This window comes from Puma concolor, chromosome B2, assembly GCF_028749965.1.
Source record: "Puma concolor isolate L17-30 chromosome B2, mPumCon1.1.hap2, whole genome shotgun sequence".
NCBI lineage: Eukaryota > Metazoa > Chordata > Mammalia > Carnivora > Felidae > Puma > Puma concolor.
In genome coordinates, this window is record NC_141671.1 from 71,278,477 (window position 1) to 71,305,308 (window position 26,832).

The following is a 26,832-nucleotide window of genomic DNA, read 5'->3' on the forward strand; positions in this document are numbered from 1 at the left end:
CCCTATTGTTAAGCCATATGCTAGTTTGGTCAAAAGGAAGTATCTGGATTTAAGATGCAGGTATTGGTATTATTAAAGCTCTTCAGGCATCCCAATTTGCAGCCAGGGTTGAAAACCCGTGCTCTCAGCTCTCTTATCTGTGCAAACTCTTACATCAATGCTGACAAACGTGTCTAAGGAACAGAAGTCATTCCTTTATTTTCATGTTGATACTGGTATATCATGTGTTCACTTTGCCAACTTTTAATACCATTACTGTCTCTGTGATAGAATGAAGCACAATTAAAGGAAATCAGAGACAGGAAGAAACATTTGGGTAAAAAAGAAAAAAATTAATTAGAAAAATATGTACATAATTTTACATAATATTTCACCAATTGCTTACGTCTAAGTTCCCTACATTTAATAATATATTCCAAAAATACCATTTAATCTAATTGAATTCGGTGAATGACATGATAAATCATCTAGGTGACTACTAAATGGTAAACTCTCTTAAGTGCTGTGTTAGATTTTTTTAAGTAATTGTTACTGGTATTAAGGGGCTAAAAGTGCATTTGAGAAAGAAAGAAGACACATTTCCTAAATGAAAAAAAAACAGTGAAGTGCTAAAACACTTGCTGGTGTTTGTAGAAGCTCCAACATCAAGGAAGCGATCAAGGTAGGTTGCAGGTCCCTGAAAAGATGTCATGGAAAAGGAACAACTTGAAAAATGTATTTGAAAAGCAGAAGATAACAGAAAATAGAGGCACTGGCTGTACTTTTTAAAATGTGTGCCCAGCATTCTAAAAGTGCAAGGTAAGGTCATGGAATTTAAAAACAGGAAGCCATGTGGGAAATGACTTGATGAAATTAGATTGCTTGTATGGAAAATAACAAAGTACAGACAAGAAATTTTTATTTACATATTCTCATTTAATTTTCACGAATCTCTATGAAGTAATTGTACCTTTTACCTAATATATAGATAAAGAAATAAAACCCTAGAGTGGTTAAGCAACTTGACTAAGATTGCAGAAAGAATATATGCTAAAGCCATAATTCAAACCCAGGCATCTTGATTGTTAAATCACTTGGGAAGAAGGATAACAATGAAACAATAACTACTTTCTGGCATGTGATAAATAGGGTATTAACATGCTTTACATAAATTTTCTCCATCAAGGAGACAAGGAAACTATTAGTTGGTAAGGAAACAATTAGTTGGTTTCCTTGTTTAAAGACAAGGAAACTATTAGTTGGTATTCTTATAGTAGATGACAATATCCACTTCAGCCATTTTAAGCAGAAAGGATGCATGAGTAGCTATGGATTGTTGAGAGGGCTGAGGAAAGAAATTTCAGGCTGTACTTTCATGAATGACTCCCATAATCACACAGCAGAACTTGACTACCAAAGGAGTTTCTGCCTTTGCCATCATGACCAGGAAGCTTCTTAATAAATCAAGGAGATGCTGCTACAGTCACAGGTTCCAGAAAACAGTCCTGCCAGAATGTACAACAGACAAATGTGTGACCTGTGCTGTACCTGTCTCACTATGTGATTCAGTTTGAACTACAAAGTTTTTGTGAGTGAATTTGTTTCTAAACCAACTTTATATTCATAACCCTACCAGCAAGAGAGTATAGGAAATGTAGTTTCACAAAATACGGAGGACAAGGTTCAAGATGTCAAGGTAGGAAGATCCTGAGCTTACCTCCTCTCATGGACACACCATGCAATAACTACATATAGAGGAACTGTATTGGAGAAGAAACTGAAGACTATCAGAACAACTCTAACACAGCTAAAGATATAAAGAAAAAGCCACATCAAGAAGAATAGGAGCAGAGAGGTAGTCTGGTTGGGACCCAGACCCCCAGCACACCATCCCACAAATGGGAGAGATATCACAGGTGTGGAGGTCCTTCCTGAAGAGTGAAGTTAAAGTCCACATTAAACACCTCCTCCCTTCAAGGATATGTACCAGAGAGGTAAGTTCCCTTAATATCTGGCTTTGACAATCAGTAGGGCTTAGCTTCAGGAGAGCTGGAGGCCTGTAGGATTGGTCTGCAGACAATCTTACTCATTCTTGGACCCAACACAGAGGCAGCAGTTTGTAAAGTACCTGGGCCTTAAGTGAAGGACATTTATCGACTACTTTTAGGGCATGCTAAAGAGTCAGGGATCTGTAGGAACGTTCTCTGGGGACAGAAGTATTGGCAGGCACAATTTTTCTTATCCTTCTTCAGCCTAGTTGGCCCATGCCAGTTCTGAACACTCTCCATCAACCTTGATAGCACTGTGTGACCCACCCTGGTGTTCTGTGGTTGCCCTGACCAAACCCACCTACCCTGGCAGCTGCCCTTCCAACGTGGCTCCCACCCTGCCATACATGGTGGGCAGCCTTATCCAGGATCAGGACTCCTTCAAAGCAACTTCTGCCTCAGAGAGAGAAGGAAGAGCCCTACCCAGCAACAAATCCACAACACTTGCCACCAGGCCTCCCAGCCAGCAACACCAAGAACTAAACCCACCCATCAGTATGCCCACAGCAGCTGCAGCTGGGACTCTTAACCAGCCACTGGGGACCACACACAGTCCACACAGACGACACCCACTGGAGTGCCTTATTCTGAAGAACAGGAAGTATTGCATTTCTGTGCCCCAAAGAATGCCTTCAACATCAGTACAGTACTTTCAAAACCAGGAAATATAGCTGACTACCTAAAACATAGAAACAAATGCAGAGAGCCAAGTAAAATGAGGAAACAGAGGAATACGTTCCAAATGAAAGAACAAGACAAAACCTCAGGGGAAAAAACTAAGTAAAGTTAACATAAGCAGTCTCCATTTTATAAAGAGTTCAAAGTAATAGTCACAAAGGTGCTCACTGAACTTGGGGGAAGAATGGATAAACACAGTGAAAGCTTTAACAAAGAGACAAACAATATAAAAAGGAACCAGTCAGGGCTGAAAAATGCAATAACTGAAATGAAAAATACACTAGATGGGATCAACAGCAGATTAGAGGATGCAAAACAATGGTTCAGCAATCTGAAAGACAGGGTAGTATAAATCATACAAACTGAACAACAAAATGAAAAAATAATTAAAAAAATTTTTTTTTTCAACGTTTATTTATTTTTGGGGCAGAGAGAGAGGGAGACACAGAATCAGAAACAGGCTCCAGGCTCTGAGCCATCAGCCCAGAGCCTGACGCGGGGCTCGAACTCCCGGACCACGAGATCATGACCTGGCTGAAGTCAGACGCTTAACCGACTGCGCCACCCAGGCGCCCCTGAAAAAATAATTTTAAAAATGAGGGTAAGTTAAGGGACTTCTGGAATACCATCAAATGTATAACACTCACATTACAGGGATTCCAGAATAAGAGAGAGAAAAAGGGCCAGAAAAATTATTTGAAGCTGAAAACTTCCCTAACCTGTGGAAGGAAACAGATACTCAGATCCAGGAAGCATAGAGAATCCTAATAAAGATGAAGTCAAAGAGGTCTACACCAAGACATTAATAATTAAAATGTGAAAAATCAAAGATAAAATATTAAATGCAGCTAGAGAAAAGCAACTAGTTACATATAAGGAAACACCCATAAGACTATCAGCTTATGTTACAGCAGAAATTTTGTAGCCCAGAAGAGAGTGGCATAATATATTATTCAAAGTACTGAAAGGAAAAACACTACAACAAATAATATTCTACCCAGCAAGGCTATCATTCAGAATTAAAGGAAACATAAGTCGTTTCCCATACAAAAGTTAAAGGAGTTTATTTTCACTAAACCAGCCTTACAAAAAATGTTAAGTGTACTTATTTAAGTGGAAAAAGACAGAAGAACAAAATTATGAGATAAAAAATTTCACTGGTAAAAGAAAACATGGTAAAGGTAGTAAATTAATCACTTATAAAGCTACTATGAAGGTTAAAAGACAAAAGGAGTTAAGCCAGGTATATCTACAATAATTAGTTAAGGGATATACAAAATAAAAAATATGTCAAATATGTCAAATACATAAAATATGGGGAGAAGGGTAAAAAGTATAGTGCTTTTACAATGTGTTCAAAGTTAAGTTACCATCAAATTAGACTGAAGTATACTTAGGATGTTCTATATGAACCTTATAGTAACCACAAACCAAAAACATGTAATAGATACACAAAGAATAAAGAGAAAGGAATTCCAGTGTAACACTAAAAACATAATCAAACCACAAGGAAAGAGCAAGAGAAGAAGAAAGGAACAGAGAACTACAAAAACAACCAGAAAGCAATTAGGAGAATGGCAATAAGTGTATACTTATTAATAATTACTTTAAATGCAAATGATGTAAATGGACTACATGCAGCAATAAAAAAACATAAGATGATTGAATGGATAAAGAAAAAAAATAATAAACCCATTCATATGCTTCCTGAAAGAGACCCACTTCAGACCTAGAGACATCATGACTGAAAGTGAAGGAATGGAAAAAGATATTCCATGCAAATGGACATATGATTTCATTCATTTGTGGAATTTAAGAAACATAAAAGATAACATAGGGGAAGGGAAAAAAAAAACAAGATAAAAACAGAGCAGGAGGCAAACCATAAAAGACTCTTAAATACAGAACAAACTGAGGGTTGATGGGGTGGAGGTAGAGGGTGGAGATATAGGTTAAATGGGTGATGGACATTAAAGAGGGCACTTTATGGGATGAAATCTGGGTGTCATATGTCAGAGATGAATCACTGGGTTCTATTCCTGAAGCCAAGACTATGCTGTATTTTAACTAACTTGAATTTAAATTTTAAAAAATCTGGGATAGAAATACGTATATCAGATAAAATGGCAAACAAGGGCATTGCATAATGACAGAAGGATTAATCCAAAAAAGGATTTAAGAATTGTGAATGCCCATGCACTCAACAAAGGAGCACTAAATATATAAATCAAATATTAAGAAACATGAAGGGAGAAATTCATAGTAGCACAACAATAATAATAGAGAAATTTAAGAGACCACTTCAATGGATAGATCATACAGACAGAAAATTAATCAGGAGGCAGAGGATCTAAATGACAGTTTGGACCAGATGGACTTAATAGACATATACAGAACACACCATCCAAAACACATTATTTTCAGGTGCTCATGGAGCATTCTCCAGGACAGATCACAGGTTAGGCCACAAAACAAATCTTAATAAATTTAAGAAGATTGAAGTTATATCAAACATCTTTTTTTTTTTTTTTACCAAAACAGTATGAAATGAAATCAATTATAAGTAAAAGGTGAAAAAACACACCTGTGGATGTTAAACAACATACTACTAAACAACCAATGTGTCAATGAAGAAATTAAGAGGAAATAAAGTACATAGAGACAAATGAAAATGAGGACGCAATGCTCTAAAATATTTAGGACAGTTTTAAGAGGCAAGTTCATAATGATACAGGCCTACCTCAAGAAATGAAAAAAAAATCTCAAAAAGCAATGTTAACGTTACAGCTAAAGGAACTAGAAAAAGAAGAACCAAACAACCAAAAAAGCCCAAAGTCAGTAGAAGGAAGGGAATAATAAAAATAAAAATAGAAATAAATTAAATAGATACAAAAGAAAACACAAGAGAAAACATCAATAAAACTAAGAGTTCATTTTTTTTTTTTTTAATTTTTTTTTTCAACATTTATTTATTTTTGGGACAGAGAGAGACAGAGCATGAACGGGGGAGGGGCAGGGAGAGAGGGAGACACAGAATCGGAAACAGGCTCCAGGCTCTGAGCCATCAGCCCAGAGCCCGACGCGGGGCTCGAACTCACAGACCGTGAGATCGTGACCTGGCTGAAGTCGGACGCTTAACCGACTGCGCCACCCAGGCGCCCCAAGAGTTCATTTTTTAAAAGATAAAATTAGCAAACCTTAACCCAGATTCATCAAGAAAAAAAGAGCGAGAGCTCAAATAAATACAGAGAGAAGAGAAATTACAACCAGTACCACAGAAATACAAAGGGTCATAAGATAATACTATGAACAGTTATATACCAACAATTTACACAAACTAGAAGAAATACCTAAATTCCTAGAAACATACAATCTTCCAAGACTAAATCATGAAGAAACAGAATATCTGAACAGACCAATTGCTAGTAACAAAAAGAAACTAGTCATCAGAGCTCTCAACAAACAAAAGTCTAGGACCAGATAGCTTCACAGGTGAATTCTACCAAACATTTAAGGAAGAGTTAATACATATTCTCAAATTATTACAAAAATTGAGGAAGATGGAACACTTCTAAACCCATTTTACAAGGCCAGCATTACCCTGATACCAAAAACCACAAAGACACACGAAAAAGAAAATTACAGGCCAATATTCCTAATGAACATAGATGCAAAAATCCTCAACAAAATGCTAGCAAACCAAACTCAACAATACATTAAAAATATCATACTCCATGGCCAACTGGGATTCATTCCAGGGATGCAAGGATGGTGTAATATCCACAAATCAATCAATAGGATACACCACATTAACAAAGTATAAAAATCATATCATCTCAATAGATGCAGAAAAAGCATTTGACAAAATTCATCATCATTTATGATTAAAAACTTTCAACAAAGGTAGGTGCAGAGGGAATGCATTGCAACATAATAAAGGTCATGTATGACAAACCACAGCTAACATACCTAAAGGTGAAAAGCTGAAAGCTATTAAGCTATTCCTCTAAGATCAGGAACAAGGATACCCATTATTCACTTCTTTCAACATACTGTAGGATGTTATATCTCTAGCAATTAGGCAAGAAAAGAAATAAAATACATCCAACTTAGAGCTGGAGAAGTAAAACTGTTGCTATTTGCAGATGACATGATACTATAGATAGAAAACCCTAAAGACTCTGCCAAAAAACTATTAGAATGAATTCAGTAAAGTTGTAGGATACAAAATCAATAAACAAAAACCTGCTATGTTTCTATATAATTATAATGAAGTATCAGAGAGAGAAATTAAGAAAAAAATCTCATTTAAAAATTGCATCAAAAAGAACACAATATAGGGGCGCCTGGGTGGCTCAGTCGGTTGGGCGTCCGACTTCGGCTCAGGTCATGATCTCGCGGTCCGTGAGTTCGAGCCCCTCGCCGGGCTCTGTGCTGACAGCTCAGAGCCTGGAGCCTGTTTCAGATTCTGTGTCTCCCTCTCTCTCTCTGACCTTCCCCCATTCATGCTCTGTCTCTGTCTGTCTCAAAAATGAATAAACGTTAAAAAAAAATTAAAAAAAAAAAAAAAAAGAATACAATATCAAGGAGTAAATTTAACCGAGGAGGTGAAAGACCAGTACACTGAAAATATAAGAAAGTCACTGGTGAAAGAAATTGAAAGTGACAGAAATAAATGGAAAGATATATTGTGTCCATAGGTTAGAAGAACTAATATTGTTAAAATATCCATACTACTCAAAGCAAACTGTAGACTCAGTGGAATCCCTATCAGAATTCTAATGAATTTTTTCACAGAACTAGAATAAGTAATCATAAAATTTGTATGGAACCACAAAAGACCCCCAAAAGGCCAAAGCAGTCTCAAGAAATAAAAATATGTGAAGGTGTCACACTCCCAGATTTCAAACTGTACTAACAAAGCTATAATAATCAAAATAGTTATAGTACTTATATAAAAAGCAACACATAGATCAATGGAACAGGATAGGGAGCCCAGAAATAAACTCACACTTATATGATCAATTAATCTACCACAAAGGAGACAAGAATATGCAATGGGGAAAAGACAGTCTCTTCAATAAATGGTGTTGAGAAAACTGGACAACTATATGCAAAATAATGAAGCTAGGGGCTCCTGTGTGGGTCAGTCAGTTAAGCGTCAGACTCGATTTTGGCTCAGGTCATGATCTCACAGTTCATGAGTTTGAGTTCCGTATTGGACTCTATACTAACAACACAGAGCCTGCTTGGGATTCTCTGTCTCCTTTCACTCTGCCCCTCCCCAGCTTGTGCTCACTCTCCCTCTCAAAAATAAATAAATTAATAAAAATGAAACTAGACCTCTTTCTTACACCATACACAAAAATAAGCTCAAAATGGTTTAAAGACTTAAATGTAAGACCTGAAAAAAATAAGCTTCTAAAAGAAAATATACGTATTTCTGCTTTGACATAAGTCTAAAAAGTTTTCTCTTGGATATGTCTCCTCATGCACGATAAAAGAAAAAATAAATGGTACGACATCAAACAAAAAGCTTGTGCACAGTGAAAGAAACCATTAACAAAATGAAAAAACAACCTACTGAATGGGAAAAGATACTTGTAAATGATATATTGGCTAAGGTGTTAATATCAAAAGAACTCCCACAACTCAATAGCAACAATAAAATACTCACTTAAAAATGGGCATAGGATCTGAATAAACATTTTTGCAAAAAAGGCATACAGATAGCCAACAACAACATGAAAAGAAACTCAGCCTTACTAATCATTGGGGAAATGCAAATCAAAACCACAGTGAGATATCACCTCACACCTATCAGAATGGCTGGTATCAAAAAGATAAGAAATAACAGGTGTTGCTGAGAATATAATCAGGGGACTCTCTCGTACTGATGGTAAGAATATAAGTTGGTGCAACGCCTATGGATAGAAGTATCAAGGGTCTTCAAAAAATTAAAAATAGAATTACCGTATGAATAGCAGTGTCACTTCTATTTATTTGAACAAAATGATAACACTAATTTGAAAAGATATATATATCCCTGTGTTAATTGCAGCATTATTTACAATAGCCAAGATATGAAAACCGCATATGTGTCAATTGATAAATGAATTGATAAGGAAGAGCTGGTATACACACACAGCACACACAGCGGAATATTGCTCAGCGGGAAAAAATAAAAGAATGAAATCTTGCCATTCGTGACAACAGGGAGGGTGGTAGAAGGTATCATGCTAAGTGAAACAAATGAGACAGATAAAATCATATAAGTATGATTTAACTTATATATGGAACCTAAAACAAAACAAATGGACAAACAAAACAAAAACAGACTCTTAGAGAACTGGCGGTTACCAGAATGAAGGGAGGTGAGAGGACAGGAAAAATGGGTGAAGGGGACTAAGAGGTACAAACTTCCAGTTATGAAATAAATTTGTCATGGGAATGTAATGTATAACATAGAGAATATAGTCAATAATATGATAAATTTTATGTAGTAATAGATGGTAACTAGACCTGTCATGATGATCATTTCCTAATGAAAAAAAAACATCAAATCACTGTCTTGTTTATCTGAAATTAATATACCATTGTTTGTCTATTATAATTCAACTAAAAAAGATAATGTAGTTTATGCTTTTTCAGCTTTGTTACTCTAAAAAGATGACAGAATGGCTATTGATATAGTCAGTCCAGTATATAAGTCCATATATAAGGTTCAGAGATTCAGTAATATTCTTTTAAGAGATGGAATCAGAGTAGGACACAGGGCAGAACACAGGGCAAAGGGTGTGAATAGAGGGAAGCCATTTATTTGGAACTGTCAATACAATAAAGCTTCCACAAGCAGCAAAAGAGATAACCATTGTATGTAAGTGGTGTTATCCAAAGGGACTTGAGGAGAAATTTAATGTGAAGGAGAGAGGAGAATCACTGGAAAAGTTAATACTGTAAAACTAAGAGATAAGAAAAATGATGTTGTTGAGAAGAATTAGGTAATCAGGAAGGAATGTTTATTCGTGAAGAGAATAAGTTTAGTTTAGATATATTGAATTTGAGGAAAAACTGAATTAATCTAAATGTAGGCACAGGGAAATATGAAATTAAAATTTGAAAGAAAGGAAAAGGGCATACCTAAAAATTTGGGAAATACCACAAATATATGGCAATCATGAAATCAGAAAGAGAACAGGGTCTCAGAGAAAAGTAAGGTGGAATGGGAAAGAATATATGAACAAAGAAAAGAAGACAAGCTTTATTTCAATATGTATGTTAGATGGCTGTTAAAGGTCAGACTTAAATGGTTTAAAATATTTGTCAGGAGCCTCTGGGTGGCTCGTCAGTTGAATGTCCAACTCTTGATTTCAGCTCAGGTCATGATCTTGAGATTCATGAGATCGAGCCCCATGTTGGGGCTTAGAATGGAGCCTGCTTGGGATTCTCTCTCTCCCTCTCTCTCTGCTCTACCCATGCTCATGTGAACACGTTCTCTCTCTCTCTCTCTCTCTCTCTCTCTCTCTCTCTTTCTTTCTCTCTCTCTGTGTCTCTCAAAATAAATGTAAAATAAAATAAAATTGTTGTCAAATATACAGTAATATATATTTATTTCATATAATGTGGATTATGCAGAAAATCCATAAGTAAAAATATTAATGTTAATACCACACTACACATTTTATGTCTTTCCAGTTTTCTTTTTAACTCTTAAGAGTTTTTGGTCCCCAAAATATTTGTATCATACAGCACATAGTTTTGTATTCTGCTTTCTTGTGTAAAAGTATATCATTAGCACTGTTCATGATTTTGATTGCCTAAGGTAATGTGATTTTTAGTGACTCAATAGTATTTTATGATATTCACATTCTTCATTTATTTAGTCTTAACTGCATGCGACTCTTAACTGGTGATATGCCCCCCAAACTTGCATATTAAGATGATTTTTTTTAAAAAGCATATCTCTTTTTTTTGAAAAGCATAGCTATCAAAATACCTAATTATTTAAAACAAATATAATTTCTTGGAGGTTCTAAAAAAGAATGTGAGGGACTTCTGGGTGGCTCAGTTGGTTAACTGTCCAACTTTGGCTCAGGTCATGAGCTCACGGTTTATAAGTTTTAGCCCAGTATGGAGTTGAACTGTTCAGGAGTACTGATGTAGGTATTATTTCTGGGTCATGGTCATGGAGAGAAGAAAATTGTGAAGAAGAGCTTGAGAAATTTACATAGAGGCTTTCTTGATTATTCGTTGACTACTAAGTTGCACCTGTGCAGGAAGACATTCCACAAGGCCAAAGAAGGAAAAACTGCTGAGAAAAGAACTACTGCCAAGAAGCTGTGAACTGAACAATGCACAAGTGGTTGGGACCATCCACATTCTATCCAGCCATAATGGCAAGACCTTATTTAATACTCTGGGCATTGAGTAGCAAAAGTTTACAACTTAACCATATGGTAATGTATAGCCGTAGGATAAAAGCTATGGTAGAATGATTCTAACAAAGCTTAGAAACAAACTTTGAAAAGGATCTTGCTGATTCACAGCTAGTCGACAACATGATATCATTAATGTCTAGCATCCATTCAGAAATTTAAACATGTGAAGAAGAATGTATAACCCACAGCCATGAGAAAAAAAAATCAGTTAATTGAAATAGAACCAGAAAGGACAGAAATATTAGAATTAGCATACAGGTCCCAACAGCTCTTATAAATATGTTAGAAGAAAACATGAATAATAAGGGGAAAAACAGGAAATTTAAATATAAAAATAAGAGCAGTATATATTGATAAAGCTATTAAAAACATAACAGGTCAGTATAAATATGAAAAAAATCTTTGCCAGTAATCAATAATTTAGGTTAACATACACATTCCTTGAAAGGTTAAAATTCCCAAAACTGATAGTAGAAAACATAAATTACCCTATTCTAATAAATATTGTATTTAAAATTATAAACCTTGCCACAAATACAACTCTAGTGCCAAATGTATTCTGCCATCATACATTTGAAGAAGAAATAGTAGCACTCTTACACAAACTTTTTACAAGAGAGAATAGGGAAGATTTCCTAACTCATTATGAGATCAGCATTGCCTCAGTATCAAAAACAAAGACATCACAAGAAAAACACAAACTCAGACCAGTATCTTCTATATTCATAGAAGTAAAAGCCTTACTGCATATTAGTAAACAGAATCCAGCAACATATAAAAAGAATAATACATGATGATCAAGTGGGATTTATCCCAGGAATGAAATGTTGTTTTCACATTCATAAAACAATGAATATAATCCACAGTATTAACAGACTTACCAAGAAAATTCATGTGATCTCAGTATATGCAGAAAAGGCACCTCGCAAAATTCACCACCCTTTCATGACTTAAAAAAACAAAAACAAAAACAAAACATAAGAATAGAAGGAAAATTTCTAAACATGATCAAAGTTTTTTTCTATGAGAAACCTCCAGAAATACCCAGTGGTAAAAAAGACTGAATGTTTTTCTCCCAAAACTGTAAATCAGGTATGGATAGTCTCTCTCATCACTTCTATGTAGCACTGTGCTAGAGATCCCAGCCATTTCAATTAGGCTAATGTACTTTTAGGAAGGACGAAGTAGAATTATATTTACAGTCAACATGATCAGGAATATAGAAAATCTTAGTTTACAGAAAGCTACCAAATAGATAATATTGAAATAGAACCACCCACATATGGTTAATGAATTTTAGACATAGCTAAGGTAATCCAATTGAGAAAGTATGGAACAAAAACAACTGAATAAGCAAAAGATTTGAACACAGAAGATATTCTAATGACCAATAAATACACGAATAACACACAATATCATCAGTCATCAGAGAAATGCACTGAACGAACACTGGCCAGAATGGCTAAAATTACAAAGACTAATGCTAAATTTTGGTGGGGTTGTAGGAGCTCATAAATTGCTACTGGGAACGTAAAGCAGACTGGCAGTTTCTCAGAAAGTTAATTATACACTTACCATATGGCTGAGCAATTCAACAACTATGTTGACATAAACAGCTGTTCAGGAATGTACATAGCATTTTTAATTTTGAGTATCAATCTGGAAGTAACTCATATCTCCATTGACAGGAGAATCAGTAAGCAAGTTATCTTCTACCTTTTCAGTAGAATACTGTAAAATGTATTGAATCAATGATACATACAACAGCATGGATGAACCTGAAAAATACTAGGCTAAGAAAAATAAGCCAGACGCAAAAGAATATACATGATATAATTAAATTTCTATGAAGTTCTAAAATTAGGCAAAACTAATGTATGGTGAAAGATACTGCAGTAGTGGTTGACTTAGGGAGTGGGCCTGGGAGAGACTGGAAAGGGGCAAACAGGGTTGGGGTGTGGGTTTATGAGCGTATAGAATTGTAACTATTTATCCAAATGTACACTGACAATCTGGGCATTCCATTGTGTGTGAATTACACCTCACTTAAAATATATGCTTTGAAATCTAAGTATTTTTTATCTGAACCCCAAATAAATATAATGATATAATTTTTCTTACTGATTTTATACTGTTTTTTTTAGCTCACTTTAAAGACTATTTTTTGTTCATATCATAATGAATGCTAACATGTCATCAAGAACTGTATGAAAACAGGGTTTTTTATATTTGTATTTAACTTGTAATTGACATACAGTGCAATATTGGTTTCAGGAGTAGAATTCAGAATTGATAAAGAAGATGTGGTGTGTATATACAATGGAATATTATTACTCAGCCATCAAATCTTTCATTTCAAGAATGAAATCTTGCCATTTGCAACAATGTGGGTGAAGCTAGATAGAGTGTATTATGCTAAGCAAAATAAGTCAGTCAGAGAAAGACAAATACCATATGATTTCGCTCATATGTGGAGTTTCAGAAAAACAGTTTTTAATGATGGAAAGCTTTGTAAATAATCACTAAGTCAAAAAGAACATATAGTACAATAATGTAATACATATAGATCTGATTCAATCTCTAACGATGCAGGAGGGATCCTATTTTATAAAAATAAGTGAGAAATCTCATCATTTTTGCCATAGGTAATAATGCGGCTTTATGTGGCAAACACTGTTGTAAACATTTTCGACTTCTCCAAGGCTTTTACATATATTTTTTTGTTTGTTTACAGTAGATATTTACTAATTTTGATTTTTTGGTTGTGTCATTTAATTCTCCCAACTACACTGTTAAGTAGTATTGCTGCCATTTTACAAAACAATTAGGACTAGAGGCTTTAAGTAACCAGTCCACGGTCACGGTAAGCACAGCACCAGGTTATTGGAGTCAGGAAGTCTGACTCCAGAGTCTGGAAGATGAACTATGCAATATTTTCTGTTACTGACTGACCACCTTAATTCTTTATATTTAACTGACATTGTTTTATATTTTAATTTGTCCTCTGAAACTCATATGTATATTGTTCCAGTTATTTCTTATATAAGTAAAATTATAGTAGATAATATATTTGTGTCGGTTTTAATATATTCTTCCATAATCAACTGAACCGGATGTTTGAGAAAGCAGGTTTGTATCCTCTATCTTATCATCCGTTTCCATAGCTGTGCTTATTTAAATGCAGTTTTCTTGGGTCTTGAAAAAAATCATTTATATGATGCTAAGGATAACACTTTCCTAATACCTTGAGAGATGTGTATTTTGTATACACCTGTTTGGAGTATTTTCTTTATCAACGGATTAGAATTAAGAGTTTTTATTTGTTTAGGGGCGCCTGGGTGGCGCAGTCGGTTAAGCGTCTGACTTCAGCCAGGTCACGATCTCGCGGTCCGTGAGTTCGAGCCCCGCGTCGGGCTCTGGGCTGATGGCTCAGAGCCTGGAGCCTGTTTCCGATTCTGTGTTTCCCTCTCTCTCTGCCCCTCGCCCGTTCATGCTCTGTCTCTCTCTGTCCCAAAAATAAATAAACGTTGAAAAAAAAAATTAAAAAAAAAAAAAAAAAAGAGTTTTTATTTGTTTGGAGTGACAGAATTTTCTCATCACGGTTATTGTAGATTTACCATCTTGCAACACAATTACCTTGGTTTATATTTATTTTGAAAATGACTTTTAAAAAGTGGCTTCTGTAGGATTCCGTAGACTGCTGACATATTGAGTTTCTAAGGGCCTGAATTGTTTGGCTTTTCAAAACTGAGAACAAAATCAAGATATTGATTTTCATTTTTCAATCATTATGCCATTGGGACCTTGTGTTGGAGAGCTTTGTGAGCAACTCCTTTGAATGACTTTTTTCCTCTTCAAGCAGCTGTCATCTAAGAAAAGCCAGTCAGTAAACAAATAGTTACAAAGCATCCATGGGGTAAATATCTCCATCAAAAGCAACAGACATGGTTCTAGTAAATTTTCTGCTTTATTTATAAGAATTGTGTTAATAAGTTTACCGGTTTCTCTGGATATCTAGATGTTTTGTGATTTTCATAGAATTAGCCTTTACTAAATTTCATAGAATTAGCCTTCTGGTCAGTCATTACTAAAATTTTATACTGCTGAAAGCTGATTTATCAATATATTTTATTTTTATTTTTAATTTTTTAATGTTTATTATTGAGAGACAGTGAGAAACAGAGCATGAGCATGTGAGGGGCAAAGAGAGAGGGAGACACAGAATCTGAAGCAGGCTCCAGGCTCTGAGCTGTCAGCACAGAGCCGGATGTGGGGCTTGAACTCACGAACCATGAGATCATGACCCTAGCTTAACCGACTGAGCCACCCAGGTGCCCCAATATATTTTATTTTTAAATTTTAACAAAAGTAGAGTGTTTCTGTGGAAAGGTGACATGGAAAAACAAGCCCAACTATTTTGCTAATGCTGCTGTAAACATCAGCATGCATGTGTCCCTTGAAATTATATTTTTTGTATTCCGTGGGTACATACATTTCCTTGGGTAAATACCTAGTAGTACAATTGCTAGATAGTAAGATAGTTCTATTTTTAACTTTTTGAAGACCCTCCATACTGTTTTTCCACAATGGCTGTACCAGTTTTCATTCCTACCAACATGGTAAGAGTGTTCCCCTTTCTCTGAATCCTTGCCAACACCTGTTGTTCCTTGTGTTGTTAACTTTAGCCATTCTGACTGGTGGGCGGTGATATCTCATTGTAGTTTTTTATTTATATTTCTCTGATGATAAGTGATGTTGAGCACCTTTTCATGGGTCTTTGCCATCTTTGGAAAAGTATTCACATCTACTGCCCATTTTTTAACTGGATTATTTGTTTTTGGGTGTTGAATTGTATAAGTTCCTTATATATTTTGCATACTAACCTTTTATCCAATATGTCTTTTGCAAATATGTCATTCCTTAGGTTGCCTTTTAGTTTTGCTGATTGTTTCCTTTGCTGTGCAGAAGTGTTTTATTTTGATGAAGTCCCAATAATTTATTTTTGTTTTTGTTTTTGTTGCCTCAGGAAACATATCTATTAAGAAGTTGCTATAGCCAGTGTCAAAGAGCTTACTGCCTGTGTTCTCCTCTAGAAAACATTGTCTCTCATTTAAGTCTTTCATCCATTTTGAATTGATTTTTGTGTATGGTGTAAGGAAATGGTCCAGTTTCATGCTTTTGCATGTTTCTGTCCAGTTTTCCCAACACCATTTGTTGAAGAGACTTTTTTCCACTGGGTATTCTTCCCTACATTGTCAAAGATTAATTGACCGTATAGTTGTGAGTTAATTTCTGGGTTTTCTACTCTGTTCCATTGATCTATGTGTCTATATTTGTGGAAAGATCCCAAATGTCCATAGACTGATGAATGGATAAGGAAGATGTGGTATACATCCATACAATGGAATATTATTCAGCCATCAAAAGAATGAAACCTTGCCATTTGCAAGAACATTGATGGAGCTAGTGAATATTGTGCTAAGTGAAATAAGTCAGAGAAAGACAAATACCATATGATTTCACCCATATCGTGGAATTTAAGAAAAAACAACAACAACAACAACAAATGAACATAGGAGGAAAAAAAAAAGGAAATTCAAGAAGCAGACCCTTAACTATGGAGAAAGAACTGATCGTTACCAGAGGGGAGGTGGACAGTGGGGGTAGGGGGGTGGGGGTGGGAGTTAAACAGGTGATGGGGATTAAGGAGGGCCTTGTGATGAGAACCAGGTATTGTATGTGAGTGTTGAATCACCAAATTCTACAGTAGAAACTACTATTACACTGTATGTTAACTAACTGGTATTTATTTTTATTTTATTTTTTAATATTTGTTTATTTTTGAGAGACAGTGCACAAGTGGAGGAGGGCAGAGAGAGAGGGGAGTCACAGAATCCAAAGCGGGGTCCCAACTCTGAGCTGTCAGCACAGGGCCCTGAACTCACAAACCATGATGAGATCATGACTTGAGCCGAAGTCAGAAGCTTAACTAATTAAGCCACCCAGGTGCCCCTAACTAACTGTAATTTAAATAAAAACTAAAAAAAAAAAAAAAAAAAAAAGAAGTATAGATGTTTAGTTCATACTTTATATGAATGTCAAAGAAAACTAACTCAAACCTAGCTCCAATCTGGGCCCTATTAGCCAACCACTCACCTTGAGATGAGAAGTAGGAAGGTAGCAAACATAAGATTTTATAAAGAAGCTTAAATCAATAGAAAAAACAGTTTCTGTAGAGTGTCAAGTAAAACAGGATGGGCAGACAATGCAGAAGCAAGACAAGAGGCAGACAATGCAGAGGTTCAGTGGGGATCATTCTTAGCCCTGGCAAAATAGTTGCCAACACTTGTGAAACTTACACTTGAATTGTCAAATTGAATTCTATGAATCAGAGAGATATTATTCAATATCAGCTTCAGTAAAATTTTAAAGAGATAATCAAAGGGCACAGATGAAGTAGAAAGGGATATGGGACATCAGTTTGGCTCCCAAGGTCCTTGTTTGAGACATGTCTCTCCATCCTTGAATGACAGATGAGGTCCCCCAAGTGAGATTCTGCAGGGTTTTTCACAGGGAGGGAGTTTTAAGTTGGTAAGTTTCTCCATTTCATAACCCAGAGAATTCTATAGCTTAGAATAGAAGGAGCTTAGAATATACAAGGAGCCATGTATCATAGATTCTGAGTCTTTTTAATGTAAGTTATTCTTTGGCTAGGAAGTTTTTCTTAACTTTTTTTATTATTATTTATTTTTGAGAGAGAGAGAGAGTGAGCAGGGGAGGGGCAGAGAGGGAGACAGAGGATCTGAAGGGGGCTCTGCACTGACAGCAGCAAGCCCCATTAGGGGCTTGAACTCCCAAACCACAGGATCATGACCTGAGCTGAAGTCATATACTTAACCAACTGAGCCACCCAGGTGCCTCTAGATAGGAACTTTCTAAGGACATTGAATAGATAAAATTTCCTACTGATAGTAAATCCCAGGAGGTCCACTTGAGGAGATAGGCCTGGTCATCAGCCTTTTTGTTACCCCGTGGCATATTCCCAGTTAGTACCAGGGGCTTTATTTCTTCCTCTAAACTTGCTGTCAAGTTCCTGAGGCCTCATTATGCTAGGAGAATTGTTTATGAACGTGACTCACCTAAGAAAGAAAATTCTTTATAAAGGTGTATTTCAGCTTTTGACATGATGAATAGGTTTATGATATTTCCCTCAAAAAGTCTGTATAATTTATAATAAATAAAAGATGAATACTAAGATTATATAATGCAGTACACACCCACAGGAAAAGGAGATAAACAATCCAATAGAAAAGTGAGCTAACAATAGGAAAAGGCAGTGTAATAGAAGAGGAAACATGAAAAATAAATTGACATGAATGATATTCAACTTCAGCAGTAACAGGGAAATGCAAATTTAAAAAGCAATAGGATGTTTCATACTGATTATATTGACATAAGCTAAAAAAATTAACAACAATATCAGGTGGTAGTGATTATGTGAGGAAATGGAATTTATCACTGAGTAAAACTAAAGATGTGTATTTTCTAGGATATTAAACAGGGCTACTAGACAAAGGAGATCTGTACTCATTTTAACATTTTTATAATAACTAAAAATTGGAAATAACAGTGTCCATTTATAAAAGACGGCTGGCTGTGGTATATTAAATATGAATATTCTCTAGCAGTTAAAGTGAATAAATCAGGTTTTCATGTATTAACGGTGATAAATTTTGAAAACTGTAATGTTGAGTTAGAAGTAAAAACAAAGTATTGAAGTAATAAAGCTACCCAAATATGCCAAGTTTGAAAATTATATATACAAAAAATTTTACACACGCACCCCCCACATGAGACACTCTTTCAGTAAATCCCTACTTTTATTAGTTAGTTATTATTTTTTATTTTATTTCTTTATTCTTAAGTTAGTTAACATATATTGTACTCTTGGTTTCAGGAGTAGAACCCAGTGATTCATCTCTTACATATGACACCCCGTGCTCGTCCCATAAAGTGCCCTCCTTAATGCCTGTCGCACATTTAACCCATCCACCATCCCCACCTCCATCAACCCTCAGTTTGTTCTCTGTATTTAAGAGTCTCTTATGGGGGCGCCTGGGTGGCGCAGTCGGTTAAGCGTCCGACTTCAGCCAGGTCACGATCTCGCGGTCCGTGAGTTCGAGCCCCGCATCGGGCTCTGGGCTGATGGCTCAGAGCCTGGAGCCTGTTTCCGATTCTGTGTCTCCCTCTCTCTCTGCCCCTCCCCCGTTCATGCTCTGTCTCTCTCTGTCCCAAAAATAAATAAAAAAAACGTTGAAAAAAAAAATTAAAAAAAAAAAAAGAGTCTCTTATGGTTTGCTTCCCTCTCTGTTTTTATCTTATTTTTTCTTCCCTTCCTATATGTTCATCTGGAATTTCTCAAATTTCACATATGAGTGAAATCATATGATATCTGTCTTTCTCTGACTTATTTCACTTAGCATAATATCCTCTAGTTCCATCCATGTTGTTGCAAATGGCAAGATTTCATTCTTGGTCATCAATGAGTAGTATTCCATTATGTATATACCTATATATGGGTACATACACCACATCTTAATCCATTCATCAGTTGATGGCCATTTGGGCTCTTTCCATAATTTGGCTATTGTTGATAGCATGGTTATAAACATTGGTGTTCATGTGCCATTTCAAATCAGCATTTTTGTATCCTTTGAATAAATTCCTAGTAGTGCAATTGCTGGGTTGTAGGGTAGTTCTATTTTTAATTTTTTGAGGAACCTCTACGTGTTTTCCAGAGCGGCTGCACCAGTTTGCAGAAGGGTTCCCCTTTCTCCACATCCTCACCAATATCTGTTGTTTCCTGAGTTGTTAATTTTAGCCATTCTGACAGGTGTGAGGTAGTATTTCATTTTGGTTTTGATTTGGATTTCCCTGACGATGAGCGATGTTGAGCATCTTTTTATGCATCTGTTTGCCATCTGGATGTGTTCTTTTGAAAAGTGTCTATTCATGTCTTCTGCTTGTTTCTTCACTGGATTATTTGGTGGTGGTTTTTTGTTTTTTTTGTTTTTTTTTTTTTTTTGGCTATTGAATTTGGTAAGTTCTTTATATATTTTTGATACTAACCCTTTATCTAATATGTCATTTGCAAATACCTTCTCCCATTCCCATCGGTTGCCTTTAGTTTTGATTGTTTCCTTCACCATGCAGAAGCTTTTTATCTTGATGAGATCCCAATAGTTCATTTCTGCTTTTGTTTCCCTTGCCTCTGACACATATCAAGTAAGAAGTTGCTGCAGCCAAGGTCAAAGAGGTTGCTGCCTGTTTTCTCCTGTAGGATTTTGATGGTTTCCTGTCACATATTTAGGTTTTTCATCCATTTTCAATTTATTTTTGTCTATGGTGAAAGAAAGTGGTCCAGGTTCATTTTTCTGCATGTTGCTGTCCAGTTCTCCCAGCACCATTTGCTAAAGAGACTGTCTTCTTCCATGGGATACTCTTTCCTGCTTTGTCATAGATTAGTTGGCCATATATTTTTGGGTCCATTTCTGGGTTCTCTATTCTGTTCCATTGATCTATGTATCTGTTTTTGTACCAATAGAATACTGTCTTGATGATTACAGCTTTGTAGTAGAGGCTAAAGTCTGGGATTATGATGCCTTCTGCTTTGGTTTTCTTTTTCAGGATTGCTTTGGCTATTCAGGGTCTTTTGTGGCTCCATACAAATTTTAGGATTGTTTGTTCTAGCTCTGTGAAGAATGCTGGGGTTATAAGGATAGGGATTGAATTAAATGTGTAGATTGCTTTGGGTAGTATTGACATTTTTGTGTCTACTTCAGTTTCCTTCAGAAGCTTTCTATAGTTTTCAGGACACAGATCTTTTACCTCTTTGGTTAGGTTTATTCCCAGGTGTTTTATGATTTCTGTTGTAATTGTAAATTGGATCGATTCCTTGATATCTCTTTCTGTTGCTTCTTTATCGGTGTATAGAAATGCAGCCGATTTCTGTACATTGATTTTATATCCTGTAACTGCTGAATTCATGTATCAGCTCTAGCAGTTTTTTGGTGGAGTCTTTCAGTTTTTCCATGTAGAGTGTCCTGTCATCTGTGAAGAGTGAAAGTTTGACTTCTTTACTAATTTGGATGCCTTTTATCTCGTTTTTGTTGTCTGATTGCTGAGGCTAGGACTTCCAACACTATGTTAAACAACAGTGGTGAGAGTGGACATCTCTGTCGTGCTCCTGATCTCAGGGGGAAAGCTCTCAGGTTTTCCCCAATGAGGATGATGTTAGCTGTGGGCCTTTCATATATGGCCTTTATGATATTAAGATGTTTCTTCTATCCCGACTTTCTTGAGGGTTTTTATTAAGAAAGGATGCTGTATTTTGTCACATGCTTTTTCTGCATCTATTGACAGGATCATATGGTTCTTATGCTTTCTTCTTTTAATGTGATATATCACATAGATTTGCGAATATAGTCCCTACTTTTAAAATGTCTTGTAAAGATACAGAATCTGAAGTGAATGTGAGAAACTATCAATGAGCATTGAAAATTTACAGTATGTAGACTCAAATGCTATGTATTATTTTTGCACATGTGAAATATTTTATGTTGAAAAATATTTAAGAATTAAAAATGTAAAACAGTTTCTAAAATAAAAAGTCTCCCTGGGTATAAGAACTATATTGATTTAAAGTGAAGTTTCAGTGTTTAATGGCTTCCTTACAGAGATATTTTTTCCTTAGATACCGTTCATACTTCTGTCGAATCAGCATGTTTTTGGGTATAGTAGCCAAGCTATTAAAAATGAATAATAAGGATGGGTGAAATCTGAATTTAGAGTATCCTATACATACTCACATTAAATACTTCAGGAACCTAATGTTTACAAAGTAGATGAAATTTCTACATGAAAATAGATTTTTTTTGAATTGGAAGAAAAGCATATTAGCAGAAGAAAACTCAAAAACTTTGCTGCCTACATCAGGGAGCAGTTTTATTATTCAGATGTCTGTTTAACTAACTTGTTAAATAAAATAAAAGCTAATCAATTCATTTATAAAAATAGAACATGCAAATTAAACATTCTGAATTTGAATGAGTTTGTACATACTTTTTCTAAAGTAAACTAATATTCTATATCAGGGCAAAACATAACAACAAAATAAGCATTTTTTAATAAGAAGAGAAAAGTAGTCATAGCTCTGAGCAAGAAACAGCTGACCTATTTCAGTTAAGGGGAGAACCATATTATTTTCTGAAATTATGCATATTTCAATCATATCTAAGATCTAGGAAGCCTGGCTCAGTCAGCAGTCAATCCATTAGGGATCGCAGTTTGCAGCAAACTGCTCAAGTGGACAATATAGAGATTAGGGGCTCTCAGCACTGGCTTTTCCCTTTTTATTTTGGATTGTTTAACAAGAACTTATGAGAAATTCATGATAATGAGCTCTATTTTAAATTAGTGCTGTTTCTCCTTTACTGGTGTTTTGATGCAAATACTAGGTATGGATGAAGCAAGCTATAAAATTCTCCAAAATACACTATTGACCTAAATATTTCTATGTTGCTGAATGACTTTTTGAAGCTGATGCTTATTAAGAAAAAGTTCTATCTGTGAGCTCAACAGGCAACAAAGTTGAAAGTTCGCTAGGGCATTTGCCACACATAGGCTAGATCTTTTTAACAGAAGTCTCCAAGAGTAAGCTAAATCATTGTGGCTAAGAGCATGAGCTTTGGAATCAGATGCCTGGTTAAAATGGCATGTGATCTCCGAAGTAGTTTCTTTTGTCAACAAATCAAACCCAAAGGCCCTTAGAATGAATGACAAACTAAGGCAATACAGAAGAGAGGAACATGTTAAATTGGCCATGAGGATGCAGTCAGTAAAATCCAGACTATATAGGAAAAATAACTCATCATATCATCTTCAACAGATAGACTGCATTATAATGAGAAAGTAGTGTGTTGGGGGAGAAGGAGCCTATATTTTAAGAGAGTAAAGAGGCATATTAACCTATTGCTGTATATGAGAGATTAATGAACTGTGGCCTGTGGGCCAAATATGGCCTGCCACCTGCTTTTGTAAATAAAGTTTTATTGTAACACAGCCATCTTTATTCATTTATGATTAGTCTATGGCTGCTTTTGCACCCAAACAGCAGAGTCGGGTAGTTGCAAGCAGAGACCATATGGCCTATAAAACATCAAATATTTACCATCTGGTATTATACCAAAAGGGTTTGCCAATACCTGCTACATATGATTCTTATTTGTATAACTGATTTGAACAAGCTAGAAAATATAATAAATTATGAAACACTTGGGGAAGGTTGAATACTGTATATGAAGATACTAAGGAATTGTTAAATTTTTTAAATGTGGGAATATTATTGTGGTAATGTTTTTTAAAAGTCCTTATCTTTTAGAAATAAATTTTAAATATTTAAGGATTAAATAACATAAAAATAATAATGCTTTAAACCTGAATTTTTCTGCTTTTAAGTATTGACAGCAATAGTATCTATCACATATAGTTTTTGTGGGTCTCGTTAAATAATCCATATTTGCGTTTAGCAAACAACACTATGTGTCCAGTGGCTATTATATAAAGCCTAAAATAACAAAAATCCTCTGATATTAATTTGCATTTATAAAAATGAATGATATTAGAATCATCCTCAAGGGCAGTGTTTCAAGTATTATGTTTGACACCTCATGGTCTTTAAACCATCTTCTGTGGAAGACAGGCATGGATAACCATAAATATTGTTGTTTACTCTTTCTGCTCAATATAAACATTGGGCAAATATTTAAGAAACACTTTGAAGAGGTGCCAAATTAGTCTGCTAATGTCTGAATTTCCTTGTGTTGGCTATGGCACTGAGAAAATGAAGAGGGCTGAAAGATTTGTCATGGGAGGTCAGAAAATAAATTTTTCTTGCTTTATGATTTTGCTTTTGCATAATGAATTATATTTGAAATTCTTAGAGTTCATGATCTAAAACGTGACTTACTTTGCATTGGTGGTATAGTGTAAGCATAGCTGCCTTCCAAAATGTGACTTACGATGCTGGATGAAATGGTATACATCATTACAGGCTATCTCCCACTGATTAAAACTTAAAATTTTGAAAAGAAATACAATAAATAACTACCTGAGGACTCTGAAATGTACAAACAATAGTATGTGAATTGTTAAGTAGGACAAAACTTGAAGGAAAAAATGTATGGAATATGTTTCCTTTTTTTTTTCTCTTTTATCTCCCAGATTTGATCCAAGAGCAGCCCCACTCAAGGAAGTATACAGTGCTTGAGAATAACAAGAGCTTGCACAGAAACAGGTCTTCTGGCAAGCAAACTGGGAAATGAGCCTTTGTGAGCTGGAGACTATAGCAGGAATCCTTAAGATGTTCATTTTTGCTTTTGTTTTCTCCAGGCCCTTCAGTAGGGGTCATGGTCATTGAACTGCGCATGAGTAGCTGGAATGGTTAAAATTCTGAGAGAAACCTAAGCCTTTTTGGCAAGAAGAAGAGGAAAAAGAAGAGAGCATAGGGGTGGGGATATATAAATTCTGATTATCTTTTAGAGACATAGGCATCATGTTCTTTTCTGTTTTGTGGTTGATTTTCACAAAATTGACTATCGCAAGTTTCTGGGGTGGTGGGATGTTGATTTAAAAAATTACTTAGCCTTTGGGGTGCCTGGATGACTCAGTCAGTTAAGCATCCAACTCTTGATTTCACCTCAGGTCATGATCTCACAGTTAGTGAGTTGGATCCCTGCATTGGGCTCTGTGCTGACACCCGGAGCCTGCTTAGGATTCTCTCTCACCCTCTCTCTCTGCTCTTCCCCCACTTGCTCTCTCTCTCTCTCTCTCTCTCTCTCTCTCTCTCTCTCTCTCTCAAAATAAATAAATAAACATTAAAAATTTTTTAAAAAGAAATCTATTGATATTTTGGACACTATGCTTAGTTCAGATAAATGCTTTAAGGTTGAATGGCATGTAAGTGGTGACTATTTAAAGTATTCCAGCAATTGCATTACTAGGTGTTTACCTCAAAATTAGAAAAATACTAATTCAAAGGGACAACATGCACCCTGATGTTTATAGCAGCATCATCTACAATAACCAAATTATGGAAACAGCCCAAGTGTCCATGAACTAAAGAATAGGTAAAGAAAATGTTATATATACATACAATGGAATATTATGAAGCCATAAAAAAGAATGAGATCTTGCCATTTGCAATGATGTGAATGGAGCTAGAGAGTATAATACTAAGAGAAATAATTCATCAGAGAAAGACACATACCATATGATTTCACTCATGTGTGGAATTTAAGAAACAAACAAACGATCAAAGGGGAAAAAAAAGAGACATAGAGGGGGAAACCAAGAAACAGATTCTTAACTGTAGAGAACAAACGGATGGTTACCAGAGAGGAGGTGGGTGGGGGGATGGGTGAAATAGGTGATGGGGATTAAGGAGGGAACTTGCAATGAGCACCAGGTGTTGTATGGAAGTGTTGAATCCCTGTGTTGTACACCTGAAACTAACATTACACTGTATGTTAACTAATTGGGATTTAAATAAAAACTTTAAAAAAAACAGAATAATGGGGCACCTGGGTGACTCAGTCAGTTGAGCCTCCAGTTCTTGGTTTCGAATCACATCATGATCTTGTGTGTTCTGCGAATTCCAGCCCCACATTGCGCTCTGTGCTGGCAGTGTGGAGCCTGCTTGGGATTCTCTCTCTCTCTCTCTCTCTCTCTCTCTCTCTCTGCCCCTTCTACACTTGCTGTGGCTTCTGGAAATTAATAAATTAGCTTAAAAAAATACAAAAAGTAAAACACCATCACAGTATTTCTGTGGACTACAGCTTCCACTTAGATGATTCTGCTGAGAAGTTAACACTGGAAGTTTAGTTTTATTTTTGCCTAAAAGTAAATATCTTTAGATCAATTAAAAATACTTATTTTGCAAAAGTTTCTCTATTACCATAATATTCTCACTAAATGTTTGGTGATTTTAATTACCCTTTTTTTTCTGTTTCAGTTCAAAGCTACACCCTTGTTGAGAAAAAACAACCAAGGAGAAAGTTGTAAAGATATAGTCAGGCTATTCTTTTTCAAAGCTATTAAAGAACAGGTGGTTCATACCAACCATTTGAATCTCTACCTAGTTCATGCTAGAGGGTATAATCAATCAAAGATAAAGAACAGGATGATTTCTCACTAAAGGCCATACATTACTGTATACTTGTATTTTAATGGTCCCTGTGCCCTAATTTCAGAAGCCATATCTGAAAAGGCTGTGACAAAGCAACACAAAATATGAAAATGAATTATTTTATGATTTCTTAAAAACGATAAGCTGACAGTCTAAAGTAATTAATTCATGGGGCGCCTGGGTGGCGCAGTCGGTTAAGCGTCCGACTTCAGCCAGGTCACGATCTCGCAGTCCGTGAGTTCGAGCCCCGCGTCAGGCTCTGGGCTGATGGCTCAGAGCCTGGAGCCTGTTTCCGATTCTGTGTCTCCCTCTCTCTCTGCCCCTCCCCCGTTCATGCTCTGTCTCTCTCTGTCCCAAAAATAAATAAAAAATGTTAAAAAAAAAAAAAAGTAATTAATTCATGATTTGATCATGGGTGAAAACAGAGATATAATAGAATTGGCAA

The 26,832-nt window shown here is 35.7% G+C and overlaps 1 protein-coding gene across 1 annotated transcript in view; it reads left to right on the forward strand.

Annotated features, from left to right (window-relative positions):
* MEI4 (meiotic double-stranded break formation protein 4) overlaps positions 1-26,832 on the forward strand; it is a 215,987-nt gene that overhangs the window by 144,264 nt on the left and 44,891 nt on the right. The gene's annotated exons all lie outside the window — the stretch shown is intronic.